The 22,504-nt window shown below is 41.3% G+C and overlaps 1 long non-coding RNA gene across 3 annotated transcripts; it reads right to left on the bottom strand.

The window, feature by feature from the left end:
* Window positions 1–24: 24 nt before the first annotated feature.
* LOC144290898 (uncharacterized) lies at window positions 25–22,320 on the bottom strand. Of its 3 annotated transcripts, none has more exons than XR_013358390.1 (4): window positions 22,141–22,320; window positions 17,654–17,858; window positions 16,909–17,012; window positions 25–195 (listed from the first exon to the last, which is right to left on the bottom strand). It is a non-coding gene; the product is annotated as an uncharacterized LOC144290898 (long non-coding RNA). The 3 variants fall into 3 exon arrangements; XR_013358389.1 differs by lacking the exon at window positions 22,141–22,320 and adding an exon at window positions 18,728–20,108 and having other exon boundaries at window positions 16,909–17,015; XR_013358388.1 differs by lacking the exon at window positions 22,141–22,320 and adding an exon at window positions 18,728–20,108.
* Window positions 22,321–22,504: the final 184 nt, after the last annotated feature.

Raw genomic sequence — 22,504 nt, 5'->3', positions numbered from 1 at the left:
CTTCCACACTTTAAATCATGGAAGAGCACTGACAAGAGATCCAAGTGAAGGCCTGAATCCATCCTTACCCACTGAGACCAGGTTCTGGAAAGTTTCCAGCATCACATCTCTGTAGAGATTCTTCTGCCTAGAATGCAGCAAAGTCCACTCCTCCAGGGTGAAGTCCACCCCCACATCCTCAAAGATCACTGAGTCCTGAAACATACGAATATATGCAAGAGGAAGGGTGAATCTGAAAGCCCTGGGGAACTGAACTTAATTCATAGGAAGTTCAGAACAGATCCTCTGGTCTCACAGTATGTGCTCCTGCACCACTAAAGAGTCAACCTTAACACTACATTTTTCTATCACCAGGACCCAGAGAGATATGCTGTGCACACGAAATAAATGCTTCTGTTGCAAATTATGCAGTAAAAGGGTAGCAGATCTCAACAGTCCAAACCCAAAATATTCTTTAGGACTAGCCTTTGATGAGCTCCTGGGAGGAAATCTGCAAGCCTTCAGAATACATGGAATGATAAGAGTATCTGTATATGTAAATGGGGCCTTGGGCCATGGCAAAGCTCTTGCCAACAGTGTGACTTCTGATACATGCCTGCTTTTGTCCATCTGGGGCCTTGGGACACACTGTATCAGATTTCTAGTGTAGCTGGATGCTGAAAAGCTAAGACGAGTCACATGGATGTGCCCATGACTAACTCTCAATAAAAACCCCACAGTCCAAGACCTGAGTGAGCTCTCCTGGCTGGAAATATTTCATAAATGTTGTCACACATTAAGATCTGTTCAACTGCATTGAGAGCTGATGAATTGGAGCTTGATCCTGGCTCCTCCCGGATTCTGTCTCATGTTCCTTTTCCATTTACTAATTTTAATACAGACCTTTTTGAATAAACCCAAACACTGTAACAGCTTTTCTGAAATAAGCCCTTCTGTGTAATAAATATTTCTGTGAGCCCTCGTAGCAAGTCCTCATACCTAAGTTGGTCTTGGAGACCACTGACACAGAGAACTATCAACTCCCTGGGTTATAAAGTAATTCAGTACAGGGCCTAGCAGTAGATTGAAATTGCCAAGATAAAGAATTAGTGAACACAAAGACAGACTGGTTATGCAATTCTAAGAACCGTGAGAATAAAAATGAAGATAGAAGATATGCATGGTACCATTTCGTGTACTGGACTGAAGGCATGCAGACAATCCCAGGGCAGACAGCATGATTAGAAGATCATCTAAGGGGCACAGTGAGAGACCATTTGCTCTTCTTGGAACACATCTGTGAGAGGTTACATTCACAGAGTTGCTTCTCAGGAGACAGAAGAGTCTGCAAGTGCCATTTCCCTCCCTGGCTTCTTAGCACAGGTGCAGAGACACCTGCTGAGGGCAGCTAAGTCAGACGCTGGCTCGTTAGCCTGCTAGCTCAAAATCCTGCACCCCTGTGATCTGGTGTGACTGCCCTTCTGAATCAAACCTGCATCAATCTCAACATGGTGAGATCCTTTCCCAGAGGACCAGCACAAGTCCCTGCAACACCAGGTCCCTGAGGTTTGGAGTTTTGAAAGTCAGACAGCTTGGCTGGGGTAGAGCCCAAAGTGTATTGCACTACTCCAGGCAGTCAAAACAGACACAAGTGTGAGAATAGCAATCTGAAAACACCTAGAAAAAAAATGAAAACACCTAGGATACAAGAGGGGAAACTGTTTTCTTTTCTGGGAGGGCTTCCCTGAGAGCAGCAAGCATGGACTCCCCTCTCAGGGGACAGAGGAGCTGGCTGGTGCCATTTCCCTACCCCACCTCTCAGCATAAACCAACTTCAGTAAACGGCACAGCACCAACACTGACTGCCTAACCTGCTTACATCAAGCCCAACTTCCCTGCACTCTGCAGTACTGCTTTTCTCAGGCAGGTGTGCCTAAGGACCAGCACAGTGGGCCCCTTCCCCAGAAGACCAGCACAAACCTCCACACACACTGTGTCTACTGACAATAGTTTCTGCAAAGCCTCAGTTATTTTGAAAAATAGCATCAGGTCTCATTTAACAAGCAGACAAGAGCACACCTAGTTAAATCTCACCCAACTCTGGCAAAGGTCCAAACTGCCCCATTGCAGCAAGGATAACCTCTGTAGATGACTGAACTGAGGGAGGGAGCTGCCAAAACACAACAGCAAGTGCATGCAGCACATACCAGAGGCAATTCCTAAAGCATCAGGCCCTAAACATTATATGACCTCTTCTTTATAAAACCATTACTCTCAGGAGAGGAAACATAACAGGCTTTCCTAATACACAGAAGAAGACAGACACCTAGACAAAATGTCAATACAGAGGAATCCATCCTGAAAGAAAGAACAAGAAAAGGTCATGGGCCAGGGATCTAATTGAAAAAGATACAAGTAATATGCCTGATGCTGAACTTAAAGCAACAATCCTAAGCATACTAGCTGGGCTTGAGAAAAGCATGAAGACATCAGGGAGATACTTACCACAGATATAAAAGTTGGTTTCAGCCTGAAACCAACTGGATGTAATGACCACAAAGATGGAAGAAGCAGAGGAATGACTAATTGACCTAGAAGATAAAATTATGGAAAATAATGAAGTTGTACAAAATAGAGAACGAATGATGGATAATTAAAGTAGACTTAGGTAACTCAGTGACTCCATCAAACATAATAACATTCATATCATAGGAGTCCTGGAAGAAGAGACAGAAAAGGGGGCAGAGAATTTATGTGAAGAAATAATAGCTGAAAACTTCCTTAGCTGGGGAAGTAAACAGACATCCAAATCCAGGAACTCCCATCAAAATCAACAAAAACAGGCCAACATCAAGACATATTGTATTTAAGTTTGCAAAAAAAAAATACATTGATAAAGAAAAAATCCTAAAAGCAGCAAGACAAAGGAGGCCTCTAACTTACAAGGGAAGACAAATAAGGTTAGCAGCAGATCCCCCCACAGAAACTTGACAAGCCAGAAGAAAGTGGCATGATGTATTCAATGTGGTGAATGGGAAAAATCTGCAGCCCAGAATATTCTATCCAGCAACACTATAATTCAGAATAGGAGAGATAAAGAGTTTTTCAGACAAACAAAAACAACAGGAGTTTATGACCACTAAACTAGCCTTGCAAGAAATATTAAAGGGGACTTTCTGAGTGGGGATTAAAAGGCCCAAAGTGACAAAGACTAGAAAGGAACAGAGAAAAATCTTCAGAAACAATGATAAAACTAGTAATAAAATGACATTAAGTACATATCTATCAGTAATAATCCTGAATGTAAGTGGACTAAGTGCTGCAATCAAAAGACATAGGATTCAGAAGATTTTTTTAAAAGACCCATTTAGGGACGCCTGGGTGGCTCAGTGGTTGAGCATCTGCCTTTGACTCAGGGCATGATCCCGGAGTCCTGGGATCGAGTCCCACATCGGGCTTCAGGCATGGAGCCTGCTTCTCCCTCTGCCAATCTCTCTGCATGTCTCTGTGTGTCTCTCATGAATAAATAAATAAAATATTTCAAAAATAAATAAATAAAAGGGATCCCTGGGTGGCGCAGCGGTTTGGTGCCTGCCTTTGGCCCAGGGCGTGATCCTGGAGACCCGGGATCGAATCCCACATCGGGCTCCCGGTGCATGGAGCCTGCTTCTCCCTCTGCCTATGTCTCTGCCTCTCTCTCTCTCTCTCTCTCTCTGTGACTGTCATAAATAAATAAAAAAAATAAAAAAAATTTAAAAAAAAATAAAAATAAATAAAAATAAATAAAAAGACCCATTTATATATACATCCTCCCTATGAGAGACTAATTTTAGACCTAAAGAGACCTGCAGATCGAAAGTGAGGGGAGGGAGAAACATTTATCATGCTAACAACATCAAAAGAAAACCAGAGCAGCAATATACCTATACCAGACAAACTAGGTTTTGTTTTTAATATTTTATTTATTCATGAGAGACACACACAGAGAGGCAGAGACACAGGCAGAGGGAGAAGCAGACTCCCTGCAGTGAGGCTGATGTGGGACTCAGTTCTAGGACCCCAGGATCATGCCCTGAGCCAAAGGCAGATGCTCAACCAGGTACCCTGACAAACTAGGATTTAAACCAAAGACTGTAACAAGAGATAAAGAAGGGAACTATGTCATAATAAAGGGTAACGTCCAACAAGAAGATCTATAATAATTATAAATATTTATGACTGCAACTTGGGAGCATTCAAATATATAAAACAATAACAGACATAAAGAAACTCATCAATAATAATATATTGATAGTAGGGGACTTTAACACCCCACTTATAGAAGTGGACAGATAGGTTATCTAAACAGAAAATCAACAAGGAAACAAGGGCTTTGAATGACACACTGGATCAGATGGATTTAATGGATATATTCAGAACATTTCATCCCAAAGTAGCACATTCTTTTCAGTGTACATGGAACATTCTCCAGAGTAGATCACATACTGGGTCACAAACCAGGCCTTGACAAGTAAAAAAGATTAAGATCATACCATGCATATTTTCCAAACACAACACTATGTTTGAAACTTGAAGTCAATCACAAGAAAAAAATTGGAAAGAAAACAAATACATAGAGGTTAAAGAACATCCTACTAGGATGTTCAGAATGAATGAGTCAAAAATGAATGAGCCAACCAGGAAATTAAAGAAGAAATTTTTTAAATACATGGAAACAAAATGAAAACACTACAGTCCAAAATCATTGGGATGCAGCAAAAGAGGTAAGAGGGGAGTATATAGCAATACAGACCTACCTCAAGAATCAAGGAAAATCTCAGAGAAAAACAACCTAATCTTACACCTAAAGGAGCTAGAAAAAGAACTACAAATGAAACCTAAAGCTAGCAGGAGAAGGGAAATAATAAAGTTTAGAGCAGAAATAAATGATATAGAAACTAAAAAAAAATAGTGGAACAGAACAATGAAACCAGGAGCTGGACCTCTGAAAAAAATTTAATAAAATTGACAGAGCCCCTAGCCAGATTTATCAAAAAGGAAAGAGAAAGAACTCAAAAAGTAAAATCACAAATGAGACAAAAGAACACCACAAAAGTACAAACAATTATAAGGAATATTATGACAAAGTGTATGTCACTAAATTGAGCAATCTGGAAGAAATGAGTAAATTCCTAGAAACATATAAACTACCAAAACTGAAACAGGAAAAAAACAGAAAACTTGAACAGACCCATAACCAGCAAAGAAATTGAATCACTAATCAAAAATCTCATAACAGACAAAAGTCCAGGGCCGGATGGCTTCTCAGTTGAGTTCTGCCAAACATTTAAAGAAGAGTTAATACCAGGACACCTGGGTGGCCCAGTAGGTTAAGCATCTGCCTTTGGCTCAGGTCATGATCCCAGGGTCCTGGGATGGTGCCCCATTGGGCTTCCTGTTCAGCAGGGGAGCCTGCTTCTCCCTCTCTCTTTCTGCCTCTGCCCTTTGCTCATGCACTTTCTCTCTCAAATAAATAAAATCTTTTTAAAAAGAAGAGTTAATAGTTATTCTTCCCAACTGTTCCAAAAAACAGAAATGGAAGGGAAACTTCCTAACTCATTCTACAAGGCCAATGTTACCCTGATTCCAAAACCAAAGATTCTGCTAGAAAGGAAACTACAGGCCAATATCCCTGATGAACAAGGATGCAAAAATTCTTAACAAAATACTTAGCAAATCAAATCCAACAGTACCCTAAAAGAATCATTCACTGCAATTGAGATTCATCCCTTGGCTGTAAGAGTAGTTCACTATTCGCACATCAATCAGTGTGATACACCACATTAATTCAAGAAAGAAGAACCATATGATCCTCTCAATAGATGCAGAAAAGGCATTTGACAAAGTACATAATTCATCCAAGATAAAATCCTTCAACAAAGTAGGGTTAGAGGGAACATACCGTAACTAACAAAGGCCATATATGAAAAACCCACAGCCAATATCATCCTCAAAAGTCGGAGAGCTTTTCCTCTACAGTTGTGAACAAGACAGGGATGTCTACTCTTACCACTGTTATTTAACATAGTGTTGGAAGTTCTAGCCTCAGCAGTCAGACATCAAAAAAAATTAAAAAATAAAAGGCATCCAAGTTAGCAAGAAAGAACTAAAATTTTCACTATTTGCAGATGACATGATACTCCCAAAAAGGGGATCCCTGGGTGGCTCAGTGGTTTAGCGCCTGCCTTTGGCCCAGGGGTGTGATCCAGGAGACCCGGGATCAAGTCCCATGTCGGGCTCCCTGCCTGGAGCCTGCTTCTCCCTCTGCCTGTGTCTCTACCTCTCTTCTGTGTCTCTCATGAATAAATAAATAAAATCTTAAAAAAAAAGAAAACCAAAAAAACCCCACCAAAAAACCTGCTAGAACTGATACATGAATTCATTAAAATCGCAGGAAACAAAGTCAACATACAGAAACCTTTGCATTTCTATATATCAATAATGAAGCATCAGAAAGAGAAATCAAGGAATGTATCCCATTTACTACTGCACCAAAAAACCATAAGATACTAAGGAATACACCTAACTAAAGAGGTAAAAGATCTGTATTCTGAAAACTATAAAAGTTATGAAAGAAATTGAAGATGGTACAAAGAAATGGAACATGGGGGACGCCTGGGTGGCTCAGCAGTTGGGTGTCTGCCTTCAGCCCAGGGCGAGATCCTGGGTCCTGGGATCGAGTCCCACATCAGGCTCCCTGCAAGGAGCCTGCTTCTCCTTCTATGTCTCTGTCTCTCTCTCTGTGTCTCTCATAAATAAATAAATAAAATCTTTAAGAAAAAAGAAATGGAACATGGATTGGAAGAACAAACATGTTAAAATATCTATGCTACCCAAAGCAATCTACACATTTAATTCAATCCCTATCAAAAAACCACCAGCACTTTTCACAGAGCTAAACCAAACAATGCTAAAATTTTTACAGAACCACAAAAGATCCCAAATAGCCAACACAATCCTGAAAAAGAAAAGAAAAGCTGGAGGCATCACAATTCCAGACTTTAAGCTATATTGCAAAACTATAGTCATCACAACAGTATGGTACTGGCACAAAAACAGACACATAGAGCAATGAACAGAATGGAAAACCCAGAAATGAACCCACAGCTATCTGGTCAACTAATCAACAAAGCAGGAAAGAAATATCGAATGGAAAAAAGTCTCTTCAACAAGTGGCGTTGGGAAAATTGGACAGCCACATGCCAAAAAATTAAAATGGACCACTTTCTTACACTATACACAAAAATACATTCAAAGTGGATTAAAAACCTAAAGGTGAGACGGGAAACCATCAAAATCCTAGAGAACATGGGATCCCTGGGTGGCGCAGCGGTTTGGCGCCTGCCTTTGGCCCAGGGCGCGATCCTGGAGACCCGGGATCGAATCCCACATCGGGCTCCCGGTGCATGGAGCCTGCTTCTCCCTCTGCCTATGTCTCTGCCTCTCCCTCCTTCTCTCTCTGTGACTATCATAAATAAAAAAAAAAATTAAAAAAAAAAATTCAAAATCCTAGAGAACACAGGCAGCAACTTCTTTGACCACAGCCACAGCAACTTCTTACTAGATATGTCTGCTGAGGCCAGGGAAACATAAACAAAAATAAACTATTGGAAATCCATTTAGATAAAAAGCTTCTGCACAATAAAGGAAACAGTCAACAAAACTAACAGGCAACCTTTGGAATGGGAGAAGATACTTGCAAATGATATAGCTGATAAAAAAAAGGGGGGGGTTGGTATCCAAAGTATATAAAGAACTTATAAAGCTTACCACCCAGAAAATAAATAATGCAATTTAAAAGATGGGCAGAAGACATGAATAGACATTTTCCCAAAGAAGATGTCCAGGTGGCCAACAGAGACATGAGAAGATGCTCAACATCCCTCATCATCAGGGAAGTGCAAATCAAAACTATAATGATGTATCACCTCACCGCTGTCAGAATGGCTAAAATTAACACAGGAAACAGGTGTTGACAAAGATGTGGAGAAAGGAGAGCCCTCTTACACTGTTGGTGGGAATGCAAACTGGTGCAGCCACTCTGGAACACAGTGTGGAGGGTCCTCAAAAAATTAAAAATAGAAGTACCCTACAACCTCACAGTTGCACTACTAGGTATTTACCCAAAGGATACAAAAATACTCATTTGAAGGATACATGCACCTTGATGTTTATAGCAGCATTATCAACAATATCCAAATTATGGAAAGGGCATAAATATCCATCACCTGATGAATGGGCAAAGAAGATGGGGTGTGTATATACCGACTTCAAAGCCCGGGGTGTAAAATGTTTATAATGTATTGTTGAGCATACAATACATATGATGTAAAATATGTGTAATCTAATTCCCAATAACAGCACAGAGGAGGTGGGCAGGAGCAAAACTATAATGGAAAAGGGACAGAAATGATTAGAGATGATAAACCATTCATTAAAACACACCCTGTTGGCTTTGTAACATTAATAGTCGCAACATATAGAGAAATAATGCCTTATAATGCAGAGGAACAGAACTACTTAGGAGCAACATTTCTGTACCTCAGGAATTAAGCAATCATAAATCTGAAGCTGATCTGATTAGGTGTATATGGTAACCCTAAAGCAACCAATTTTTTAAAAACTAAAAACTGAAAAAAAAATGTAATTAAACCAATTAAAATGCTCTCCTGGGAAATATTAATGCAAAACAAAGTAGTAGAGGAACAAAGGCAGAAGACAGCAAGAGTGAATGGGGACACGGGACAACCACAATGAATGATGATGACACTAAGTGTCAGTGGATCACACAACCCAACAAATGGCAGAGGTGGTCAGAGTGTATCGTGAAACATGACCTAACTAAATTCTCTCTCCTGGAGACACTCTGCTTTGCACCTGCAGTGACCTCCCACCGGGCCCCTCAGGCATGCCATCCATGCACCTCTTCCAGAACTGTGAGTGATAAATCCTACTTCAGTTCCCCTGTGGACTTTTGCAGAACTAGGACTCCTTGTTAGAAACCCTGAGGCTCTACGTTACAAATGCTGACTTAACAGTATCACAGTTGGCACCACGAACAGGATGGATTGGGTCCTGCTTCTAATCATCCATTGGTGATGCCAAATGGCCTTACAACTGCCTCAGCTAGTATAAACAGTAAGTGCAGTGTGGTGCCAGCGGGAGCAAGGTACAGAGGACCTTCACCCATCATTAGAAATATGCTTAATCCTGGGGTCATTAGCCCACCACCCACCCTGTAATAGCCTAGCTGCCAGGTTAAAACTGGGTGGCCACGAGGAGACCTCAACATTAACTATGGAATTTTAGATGCATGGGTTCTTGCCATTAATTATCCTATTCCCAATGGGACAGAGATGATAGATGGCATCTCAGAGGTTCAGGGCCCCTATTTTGCTGTCCTAGGTTTACCCAACATGTTTTACTCCTGAAGGGGTTCTGATCAAACCACCCCAAAACATGCCACTTTGGCATGTGGACTATTTTGAACTGAAGGCGACTGAGTGGATTCAAGAGAAACTTTTTGTCCCTCCTTTAACTACCTAGGAAGATCCAAGTTGGGGGTCTTTCCCAGAATAAGAGTTACTACCAGAGATAAATTTTATCTGAGTGACCCATGTGTATAGCAGGGCCAACGTCTGATTACCAAACATCTGCTCTTCTTATTGCCTTGTGAACTGCCCTCCTCTCCTTTGAAGCCCCAGGTCCCTATCCCGTTCCTATGCTCCAGATGGCATAAATGCCTCATTTTACTGGTCTTTGAACTTCTCTTGTATGTTGGGTTCCAATATGTTACAATTTATTATTATTATTTTTTAATAATAAATTTATTTTTTATTGGTGTTCAATTTGCCAACATACAGAATAACACCCAGTGCTCATCCGGTCAAATGCCCCCCTCAGTGCCCGTCACCCATTCACCCTCTCCTCCCACCCTCCTCCCCTTCCACCACCCCTAGTTTGTTTCCCAGAGTTAGGAGTCTTTATGTTCTATCTCCCTTTCTGATATTTCCTACCCGTTTCTTCTCCCTTCCCTCTATTCCCTTTCATTATTATGTTAACACAATTAAATTTTATTTCTTCCTATTCATCGGTCTTATGTCAATGTAATTTTTAGATCATCCAGAAGAACCTTTGAAAGATACAGGAAAATTTTTCCACCCTGAGACTTTTGGCAAGCCAGCAATGAGACCTCACTAGTTGGGCACTGCTTGCCCCAAAGCTGTTGCAGTAGAAAGATTCTGGGATTTTTAACAAGAGCTGGCAAAAAGTAAGAATTCCTACATCAGAGCCTTGCATGTCTACCTGCACAGTCCAGTGGAAGCAGTGATGAGTACTCCTGCCCTTTTTTTCTCTACTCTAAATTTATTTTTTTATTTTAAAAAAGATTTTATTGATTTATTCATGAGAGACACAAAGAGAGAGAGGCAGAGACACAGGCAGAGGGAGAAGCAGGCTCCATGCGGGGAACCCAACGTGGGACTCGATTCCGGGACTCCAGGATCGCGCCCTGAGCAAACGCTCAACCGCTGAGCCACCCAGGCATCCCTTCTCTAAATTTAGATTAGCAGGAGAAAATATTAGTAGAACTAGTTCCCTGGGTTTAGCAACTCTAGTGGTCCTTTTTCTCTCAGAGACGGCCATACTTTTTCTTTGTTGTGTTGTGTTGTCATAAAAACGGAAACCATAGTGCAGAACACCACGTATACGCCTGTCGTTCAAGCCAGATTCACAGACTGGTGAGTTCACAGCTCTCAGCAGACCAGTATTTTTTTAGACAAATTTTGCTTTGGGTTAACATGCACAGGAGGTAAAGGCTACTGGCTAAGGGACAGGTGGAAGCCAAAGCCACAAAATTGATGCGTACAAGGGGGTATTTGTTTGGCTCTGAGAGACCCAAGGCTTAGCTAAAGCCGTTCATGTGCACATAAGAAAAACTCTTGTCTTGTTCTATATCCTGAGAACATGGCTTTGTGACCAGTGAAAACATTCTGTCTGGTCCCCACTCTCTGGCCAGATGATGGATCCTCTGAATTGGCTATATTTGAGAAAAGAATAAAAAAATTTAGGGGCACCTAGGTGGCTCAGTTGGTGGAGCATCTGCCTTTGGCTTGGGTCACGATCCCGGAGTCCTGCAATCAAGCCACATGTCAGGCTCCCTGTTCATCGGAGAGCCTGCTTTTCCCTCTGCTCCTCCCCCACTCTCTCTCTCAAATAAAATCTTTTTTAAAAGTTTAGAGAGTTGTCATTCTAAACAATTGATTTCTTGGCACCTAGTACAAAGAAATGTAATGATTAGGGGATCCCTGGGTGGCACAGAGGTTTAGCACCTGCCTTTGGCCCAGGGTGCGATCCTGGAGACCCGGGATCGAATCCCACGTCGGGCTCCCGGTGCATGGAGCCTGCTTCTCCCTCTGCCTGTGTCTCTGCCTCTCTCTCTTTCTCTCTGTGTGACTATCATAAATAAATAAAAAAAAAGAAATGTAATGATTAGCCTTAGGGACTCCCTTTAATAAGATGAAAGAAGGGAGATTAGAACAAAATTTCAATTCAGTGTAAATTTCCCTTCTCAAAATCTGGCCCCATCTGCCTGTTCTAGCTTCCTTTCATTCTCTAGGCCTAGGGTCTGCAGGTTACTCATGTAAATGCAGGAAGTCAGAAGTACCTGGGACAGGCAGGGCTTGCCAGCTTCTGGTCTTCCTGTGTAATGTTCTTTTTTTTTTATTTTTATTTATTTATCTCTTATTTCACAAGAGACACAGAGAGAGAGGCAGGCACATAGGGCAGAGGGAGAAGCGGGCTCCCTGCAGGAGCCTGATGCGGAACTTGATCCCAGGACCCCTGGATCACAACCTGAGCCAAAGGCAGACACTCAGGTGAGCCACCCAGGTGCCCATTGTGTAATGTTCTTTGTAGATCTATCCTAGGTCCCCAGCCAAAGAATTCTTGTCCCATGGACAGCAGATCTTTTCAGCAAATCATACCAAATTTAAAGAATTAGAAAGATCAGTGGCCATTCACAAGTCCCCTCCCCTGTATCACAGAGGAAACAGATAACCAGAATTTCTCCTAGGCTGTCCCACAAATGCCTGGCTGAAGGCTGATGTTCAGGGGCGGATAGAAGAGGAAAATGAAATTCCATGACACCCCCTCCTTTCCAAATCCAGAGTCACTAGTTATTGATCTTTTCTCTCCCTGTTGCTGTCTTGCTTGGCTCATCTTGTCTGCCTGCCGGGGACATGCAGCTTGTCAGGTCTTCCTCAAAGCTATCCTTGGGAGTGACTCTGTATCTTGGGAAGGTAGTATCCTTGCCCCCTCCTTGGGAGGGGGGTAGGTTATTCAGTACTTCCAGCAGTTTGACCTGTTTCTCTTGGCTGAAAACTGACAAAATAGTCAAAAGAATTTTGTTTTTAAGCAGCTCTGTAGTCAAGTTTGGCCATATCAGAAGCTGATATTTTGAGCCTGATAGGAATGAATGTAGGGGGTTTCTCTCCTACGCTAAAATAAAACTAGTGGGGATCCCTGGGTGGCTCAGTGGTTTGGCACCTGCCTTCGGCCCAGGGCATGATTCTGGAGTCCTGGGATCGAGTCCCACATCAGGCTCCCTGCATGGAGCCTGCTTCTCTCTCTGCCTGTGTCTCTGCCTCGCTCTCTCTCTGTCTCTATGTGTGTGTGTGTGTCTCATGAATAAATAAAATATTTATTTATTTATTTTTTAATAAATAAAATATTTAAAAATAAAATAAAACTAGGTACACGAAGGGAAAGAAATAAATTGAGGATAATTCAGTTGGTTGAATAGATAACCCTATGATGTCAATTCTTTGAAGAATTGCTTTGAAGAATTGGGAGCAACTATCTTTATCTTTAAAAATCTTTGCAAAACTAGAAATATGGCCCCAGAATTATCCAGAAACAAATCAGGGTTTTTCAGTTTGTCCTTCTGACAAACCTCAAAACCTCCCCCTCTATCTCAAAAGGCTTGTAGAGTATTGTCCTGAGAAACCCAAGTCCTTGGAGAAACTTGGATACCTTCTCTGTGCCTCTGTAATGTAGACTTCCCACCCACATCTTCTCTAGGATATAAGAGCCATTCCTTGAAATACAAACTTTAGGGAGATGTTTCTTATCACAAAAAAGGAGAGGAGAGGAAGTAATTGGAAATTGGACAAATCTCCACAAATCTTGGTGACTGTAAAGAAAGTCTCTGTTTGCATCTCCTCATATATGTCTATATAGGTGTTGTATGGTATTTTTCTACCTCTGGCTGGTATTGCTGAAATTAATTTGTGGAAGAGCTCTGTTTATCTGGTTTGAAGGCAAGCACTAGTAAGGGCTGGCTGTTCTAAAACTTTCAGAAATATAAAAATTGACCCAAATGTTTTTCAGCTTCATATGATACAGACTTAACCTTTAATACATAAAAGCTAGTTGAAGTTTGCTAATTGAAATAGGCATGTCTTTAGCTGACAGTATTAAATATAAAGCTTTTGGGATCCCTGGGTGGCGCAGCGGTTTGGCGCCTGCCTTTGGCCCAGGGCGCGATCCTGGAGATCCGGGATCGAATCCCACGTCGGGCTCCCGGTGCATGGAGCCTGCTTCTCCCTCTGCCTGTGTCTCTGCCTCTCTCTCTCTCTCTCTCTCTCTCTGTGTGTGTGTGACTATCATAAATAAAAAATAAATAAATATAAAGCTTTTATCCTACCCAGGTTTAATAATCAAATAAATTCATGTTCAGTCTGTTGCAAAATTTGCCAGCAAAAATAACTTAGAATGATGGCTAATTCTTGCTAATGTTTCGTGAAGAATTCCTGAGATATCTAAACATAATTGCCAGAAGCAAATTATCTAGATAGATGTAAATAACAGTTTTTATGTGAACTTTTTAGTAATTTTATAGTATGTCCACTTAAATAGCTTCCCAAATTTCTTTGGTAACTCCTATTCTTAGAATTTAGCCATATTAAATAAATAAATAATAAATGAATTAAGGAAGTTAATAATTTTGCTATGTTAAGTTAAATGACGAGTTCACTGAATAACACATAAATGCAAATAAACTAAATACTGAAGCATTTAATTGCTAAACAAATCCAAGTTTACCTACTTTTGACATATTACAAAAAGATAAATTTAGGTCTGTTGGTAAACACATCTTGTGCTTCACTGAAGGACCATACTGTTAAGAAGGACCATGCTTCTAGAAATTATGAAATGTATTCATAAGTTTGTCAATTTAAAGAATACAATGTAATAAGCAGCTCACAAGTGCTGACTACTTAGTTTTCACTAGAAACTGGAATATCTAAAAGTTAAAAATTATAATTAGCATATACAATTAGAGCTTCTACATATATGGGACGCCTGGATGGCTCAGCAGTTGAGTTGGCTCGGAGCATAATCCTCGAGTCCCAGGATCGACTCCCACATCAGGCTCCCTGCAGGGAGGCCTGCTTCTCCCTCTGCCTATGTCTCTCATGAATAAATAAATAAAATCTTTAAAAAAAAAAGCTTCTACAAATAATAACAGCATCAATTCCGTATATAAGGAAAGGATATTTTGGTGATAAAAAGTATGAGGAATGGAGATCCATTTTTATTGAGAGAAAACAAGGTAATTTTACTTCAAAGTAAAGCTGATTATTTCTGAATGGGAAAGAGAACAAGGGGCAAACTAAAATAGACAGAGAAAGTTGTAGGTTTATGAAAAAGGAATCTTGGGAAAGGAATTTTATGTGTGATCAAGAGATAAGGAATGGATTTCTTTTTCTTAATTTATTCATGAGAGAGAGAGGCAGAGACACAGGCAGAGGGAGAAGCAGGCTCCATGCTGGGAGCCCGACGCAGGACTTGATCCCAGATCCCAGGACCACGCCCTGGACCAAAGGCAGGCACCAAACCGCTGAGCCATCCAGGGATCCCCGAGAATGTGTTTCTTAAAGTGTTTTTAAAAATAAGCTTATAAGGATTTTAAAATAAGTTTTAATATCAATAGTGTACTTAGGTAAAAATGGAACTTAATTTTCTTTCATCTGTTAAAAGGATAAAGTTGAACTGTTGGTATACTCTTTTAATGGTCTATGCCTAGAAAAACAGGATTCTGTTTTGCCAACATAATTACCTGTGTTTATCAGGCCTTTGATTACTTATGAAAACTGAATCTGTTCAATATCAAAAGTTAAGTTTTGCCAACAACCATGTAACCTGTTATATTTACCTTTCAAAACTCTTATTGTCACTTTGGTTCATAACCAAAGTGTTGTTTCACAGTGACCTATGGTCCTATTTGACCAAGTGCTTTAAAACTCCTTTTGATATTTCTGACAAACTTCCCAAAATCAAATTCTAAATGAAGTCTTCTTGACCTGGAAAGGAATTTGGGATTTCTCCTAGAAGGATCCCTAGAACATTCCAGAGGATTTGTTATGTAGCTAATTAGGCTTACTAAATATGTTAAACTACACGGAAAACTCTGTCAAACAAGAAGGAATACTAAGGGGATCTCTGGCTCGGCGGTTTCGCCTGCCTTTGGCCCAGGGCGCAATCCTGGAGTCCCGGGATCGGGTCCCGCGTCGGGCTCCTGACATAGAGCCTGCTTCTCTCTCTGCCTCTCTCTCTCTCTCATGAATAAATAAATTTTTAAAAAATCTTTTAAAAAGAAAGAAGGAATACTAAGCTTTCTTTAGGTTGTATTTGTGTAGATACATAAATGTTCTAGAAATTATATGAAACTCCTAGAAATCTGAAATAGAAATGTCCTGGTATGTTATCACTTGCAATTCTAGTTACTGAAGTGTTTAGTTTCACAGAAATAACCAAATCTCTGTGTCCACTACATTACAGTGAACTCTCGTCAGATCTTTAACCACAGCCACTTTTGAGTCTCTTGTCATTTACAGCTATTGTTTTCCTCTGATGCTTTTGCAAAAGTATTTCATTTTCAAGGTTCGTGAAAAGGAGTTTTGACAAAACAGGTTCCTGATAACCTTAGGATCATGGAACTGAACTGTGTGAGCATTCCTGAAACTAGCAGGAAAACCAGATTCAAACAGAACAAGAATAACTGAATGAACAGAGAAGGATCATTATAGTTTTATGACTCTTGTTTGAAACACTATTGTTTAATGTTGCTCTTCCAGATAGAAAGGAACTTTCTCTTAAACCAAAATATACCTTTGCAGGACACCTGGGTGGCTCAGTGGTTGAGCGTCCGCCTTGGGCTCAGGGCATGATCCCAGAGTCCTGGGATCGAGTCCCGCATCGGGCTCCTTGCATGGAGCCTGCTTCTCTTCCCTCTGCCTATGTCTCTGCCTCTCTCTCTCTCAGCCTCTCTCTGTCTCTCATGAATAAATAAATATTTTTTAATTTGAAAAAATAAAAATATAGACCTTTGCAAACAAATACTGTCCCAGCTACACCCCAGACCTGACACCTCTACTGTCCACCTGCTTGTATTCACTTCCTTCCTTAAGTTCTTCTTTCTGGCTTAGCTCTTCACTCAAGCAAATGAAACCCAGAACCACCCCTCAGGTGCTAGTGACTGCCCTGACAAGACCTCCAGCGGGCTCAGACCAGTTTGAGCTGAACCCCAGACTCCCCCTGCACAGATGAACCAAGGAGTGACCTCTGGAATGACCAACAATTACCTTTACCTCATTAGAATACTAAAATCTCCACCCAAGAAGGAGCAGAGCCTCATTTATATAACATAGAATGTAGGTACAGGCCTGTGGCCTTAGTGCGAACACATGACCTCATGCCTGCCTCTCCATACAGTGACAGGGTGTCCCTATCCAAATATTGACCCTTGCTTAGGGGGGTACAGATTCAGAAGGTATTCCCTGTGATCTTATTTGCTACAAATAATGTCTGCTTTGTGCAGCAACTCACCTGGCGTGGTTTCTATGTGTGAGTCACCAAGGTTCAGCTGTAAATTTGGTGACCGAGATGGGACTGTTGTCCTCCTGAGGCTGTGCCCTCTGGTTCTCTGGTTTCTGCTGGGACCAGGGAAAGATTCACGTTGGTCTCATTGGATTATGGGGAAAAATTTTTTTTCTCTCTACCTAATCCTCCAGAACTTGGAAACTTAACGAGTATAGTTGACCTTGAACAATGCAGGGATTAGGGGCACCGACCCTCTGCACAGTTAAAAACCCAAGTATATCTTTTGACTCCCCTAAAACTTAACTACTAACAGCCTACTATTGGCCCAAAGCCTTACCAATAACAAATAATTAACATATATTTTGTGTGTTGTGTATATTATATACTGTATTCTTATAGCAAGTATGCTAAAGAAAATGTTTTTAATAAAATCATGAGGAGAGAAAATTTATAGCACTGTATCTGTTTTTTTTTTAATATCCACACATAATTGGACCCAAGCAGTTCTAACTTGTGTTTTTCAAAGCGTCAACTGTGTTTGTATTTTCATGACAATATAGTTATTTGCATAAATTCAGTAAGAATCTGTTCTCCTTATAACAGGGCACAACTGGAAACATTCACTATACTATTAAGGCTGGAATGGAATGTCATAATTGAGATATTTGAGAGATGCATATATTCAGATATGACCAGACCAGTCAACTAGGATTGGCTTTATGGAGTCAATGAGGTCACTTGGAAATGATACCTTGCTTACAGGGTTCTCAGCTTCCTTCCCAGGTCAGTAAGGTTGGCCACTTCCTGGCAGGAGCAGAAATCTCAAGATATTTTGAGGACCTCAGAAAGAGAGGAATTCACCTGAATTTTTGTGTACTGCAGGTAAAGCGTGATGGCATGTCCTTGACGTGGCTTCTTAGCCTTGAGAAACTTTTAAAATTTTCAATCGGAGACTCCTGAAGAAAAGATTAGCAAGGCAGATTTAAAGAAGCTTATATGGTCAGTCACTATGCTCTCTACATTTCTGTAAATAATCAGGCTAAGTTTACTGGTTTACTAATTGGTCTTGCTGTAGCTATGTGTCAGCAACACATCTTTGTGGATGTTAGATTCTAGTTCTGAGTAATTGTCTTTGTTATTTGAAAGCAACAAATGACTGGATCCTGAATTTTTCTGCTTTCCTCAAAAGAAAATATGCAAAAATAAAATCAGCTGACTTAGAGATGGATACAGTGTTACTCACCCAGACAGAGGAGGCCTGCCTTTGGAGTCATTTAAAGTGGGATGTCTGGTATGAAGGCTTCCTCCAGGTCTTGGCCTGGGTGTCCTTTAGAATATTTAGATGGTTGTGCAACCACCTATGCATTTTATACAAACACTGTATTTTACAATTAAATTCCATGAAGTCAGTTATAACTTATCACAATACCATGTTAAAGGAAAAATGTCAAAATATCTGAATAGATGTATCCTATTCAACATGAATCCAAACAGAAAATCTTAGCAATTTAAGGATAGGTGGAAACTTGCAGAGCCTGATGAGGAAAACATCAGAAAGGAATGTTCATTAAAGAATATACAAAGAATACAAAGTGGAACCTTTTCCCAATTAATCTTGGTGAAAAGGAATCCCATTACCTCACTTCTAGGTGACATCCCATCCAGAGTCACCAGAAAAAAAAAAATCAGAATTATAAAGAAAAAAGTTACCTTTATTCAGAGCTAAAAGTATTATGGAAGATCTATAAAGAACTAGAAGATAAGCAGGGAGTAAGATTTTTGTTAAGTTTCCAGAATGCAAGCACAATATGAAAGTAAATCTCACCCATTTAAATTGCAAGCAACAAGGACGCCCGGGTGGCTCAGCGGTTGGGCGCCTGCCTTCCGGCTCGGGGTGTGATCTTGGGGTCCTGGGATCGGGTCCCGCATCGGGCTCCCTACATGGAGCCTGCTTCTCCCTCTGCTTGTGTCTCCACCTCTCTCTTTCTCTCTGTCTCTCTCATAAATAAATAAAATCTTTTAAAAAATAAATAAATTGCAAGCAACAGCACTTAAAAAGAAACTAGAAGATGGTGGTGGAGTAGGAGGACCCTAGGCTCACCTTGTACCAGGAATACAACCAGATAACTATCAAATCATCCTGAATACCCCAGAAATTGACCTGAAGACTAGCAAAACTCCACAACTAAAGGGAGAAAAGAGGCCACATAGGAAGAGGCAGAAAGTGTGGAGCTGTGGTTTGGGAGAGATGGTGGCCGCTACAGGGGGGAGGGAGTTGCTGTCACAGAGGAGAGCTAGAGATAGACCAGTACACAGGAGAGTGCACAGGGAAGAAGAATCCCCATAGCAATTGGCTTGGAAAGTGAGTGGGTCCAAATTTCATGAGTTCTTGCAACCAGTGGGGCGTAAAGCTTGGGTTTTAAAGGTCAGCATGCTTGGCTCGGCAAGAGTTCAGAGGACATGGGTGCTGCTCTTGGAGAAAAGCCAGGCAGACTGCAGACAAACAGCATGGAAACAGTGATCTGAAGAACTCTGGGGACACACAGGGGGAGGTCAGGTGCTCATCTTGGAGCACGTCCCAGAGAGGCCGTGTTCACAGAGAAACACATCGAAGAACAAAGGAACTGGCCGATGCCATTTCCTTCCCTGCCCCTCAGCATAAGCATAGAGCCATCTGCGGGAACCAGCACAGCACTGACAGTGGCCGCCTAACGTGCTTACACCAAGCCTCCCACCCTGTGCTCTGGTGGAACCAGCATTCACAATAATACTTCCTGAGTTCCAGTGAGGCGGGCCCCTTGACCTGGAAGACTGGCCCAAACCCCTGCTCATACCCCATCTCCCCACTCACGAGTTTTGAGGAGCCTGGGTTCCAACAGCAGTGGTGATGGGTGCTCATTTCACAAGCAGAGCACACCTAGTTAAAACTCACCACATTCAGGCAAGATACCAAACACTGCCCACAAGTCAAAGAGCCTTGCAGACGACTGGCCTGAAGGATAGAGCAGCCAGGACAAAACAGCAGAGCACAAGCAGCACACATCAGAGACACTCCTAGAAGCGCCAGGCCCTGGGGAACAGGACACTACATGGCGGGCACTACAGGATCTCCTCTTCATAAAGCCATTACCATCAAGAACAGGAGATGTAGCTGACATTCCTCACACACAGAAACAGGCACAGAGACTTAGACAAAATGAGATGACACAGGGATCTGTCCCAAATGAAAGAACAGAACAAGGCCATAGCCAGATATCTAGGCAAAACAGATATAAAGTAACATGTTTGACACATAATTTAAAGATACTCATCCTAGAGATACTCACTGGACTTGAAAAAATTGTTAAGGACATCAGTGAGGCTGTTAATACAGAGATAAGGAATAACATAGCAGAGATACAGGGCTCAGTAAACAAAACAAACACACTTGATGGCTGGAAGAAGCAGAGGAATGAACTCATGACCTAGAAGACAGAGTAACAGAAAGTCACCAAGTTAAACAAAAGAGAAGAATTTTGCAGAGTGAGAACAGACTTGGCAACCCATCAAATATAATAACACTCATATCATAGGCGTCCCAGAAGAAAGAGAGAGAGGAAGGGGGCAGAGAGTATATGTGAAGAAATAACACCTTAAAACTTCCCTCATCTGAGGAAGGAAACAGATATCCAGACCCAGGAGGCACAGAAAACCCCCAACAAAATCAGCAAAAGCAAATCTACACCAAGACATGTTGTAATTAAACAGGCAAAATATAGTGATAAAGAAAAAATATTAAAATCAGCAAGACATTAAAAAAAATTAAAAAAAAAAAAAAGGGATCCCTGGGTGGCGCAGCGGTTTGGCGCCTGCCTTTGGCCCAGGGCGCGATCCTGGAGACCCGGGATCGAATCCCACATCGGGCTCCTAGTGCATGGAGCCTGCTTCTCCCTCTGCCTGTGTCTCTGCCTCTCTCTCTTTCTCTCTGTGTGACTATCATAAATAAATAAAAATTTAAAAAAAATTTAAAAAAATCAGCAAGACAAAAGACAGTTACACAGAAGGGAAACCCCATAAGTCTTCCTTTGTTTCATCAGAAACTTTCCAAGCTAGAAAGGAGTGGCATGATATATTCAAAGTGCTGAGAGGGAAGAACCTGCAGCCAAGAACGCTCTATCCAGCAAAGCTATCATTCAGAATAGGAGGAGAGAGAAAGAGTTTCCCAGATGAACTCAAAGAGTTCATGACCACTAAACCAGCCCTGTAAGAAATATTAAAGGGGGCTCTCTGACAGGAAAGGAAAGCCCAAAAATGAGAATATGAAGGTGGGAAACACAAAAGCAATAAAAAAATGAGTATTTCTGCAAAACATCAGTTAAGGAACTAACAAAATAAAAGGATATAAATTATGACACCATATACCTCCAACATGGGGAGAAGAGGAGTAAAGAGTGGGTCCAGGGCAGCCCCGGTGGCGCAGCGGTTTAGTGCCGCCTGCAACCCAGGGCGTGATCCTGGAGACCCTGGATCGAGTCCCACGTCAGGCTCTTTGCATGGAGCCTGCTTCTCCCTCTGCCTGTGTCTCTGCCTCTCATTCTCTCTCTGTGTTTCTATGAATAAAATCTTAAAAAAAAAAAAAGAGTGGGTCCAAACTTAAACTAAGAGGAAGAGGATATATACAGACCTAATGGTAGCCACAAATGAAAATCCACTAATAAATATGCAAAGAATAAATAGAAAAAATCCAAATATATCACTAAAGAAAACCAGCAAACCACAAAACAAAGAAAGGATCAGGAAAAAAAAAATCTTCAGAAACAACCACAAAACAAGCAATAAAATGGCATAAGTACATACTATCAATAATTGCTTTGAATGTCAAAGGACTAAATGCCCCAATCAAAATACACAGGGTGACAGAATGGATAAAAACAACACTCCTCTATATGCTGCCTACAAGAGACTAAGTTTTTTTTTCTGATTTTATTTGAGAGAGAGCAGGAGAGCACATGCACAAGCTTGTGCTTGTGGCGGGGGGGGGGCATGCAGAGAGAGAGAGAAGCATACTCTTCACTGAGCAGGGAGCCTAATGTGGGGCTTGATCCCAGGATCCTGGGATCCAAAGGCAGATGCTTTACTGAGCCATTCAGGCACCTCATCTTGTTTTTAGACCTAAAGATAACTACAGATTGAAAGACAGAGGATGGAAAAACATTATGCCAATGGACGTCAAAAGAAAGCCAGAGCAGCAATACTTACTTGTATGAGACAAAATAGACTTTAAAACAAAGCCTGGGGATCCCTGGGTGGTGCAGCGGCTTAGCGCCTGCCTTTGGCCCAGGGCGCGATCCTGGAGACCCAGGATCGAATCCCACGTCGGGCTCCCGGTGCATGGAGCCTGCTTCTCCCTCTGCCTGTGTCTCTGCCTCTCTTTCTCTCTCTCTCTCTCTCTCTCTCTCTCTCTCTGTGACTATCATAAGTAAATAAAAACAGAAAGGATTTATTTCAAAATATAAAAAAAACAAAGCCTGTAATAAGAGACAAAGAAGGACACTATATAATAATAAAGGGAACAATACAACAAGATATAACAATTTTAAATGTTTATGCGCCCAACGTGGAA

Source organism: Canis aureus, chromosome 19 (assembly GCF_053574225.1).
Source record: "Canis aureus isolate CA01 chromosome 19, VMU_Caureus_v.1.0, whole genome shotgun sequence".
In the NCBI taxonomy this organism is placed as follows: Eukaryota; Metazoa; Chordata; class Mammalia; order Carnivora; family Canidae; genus Canis; species Canis aureus.
This window is presented reverse-complemented; position numbering and strand designations above follow the sequence as displayed.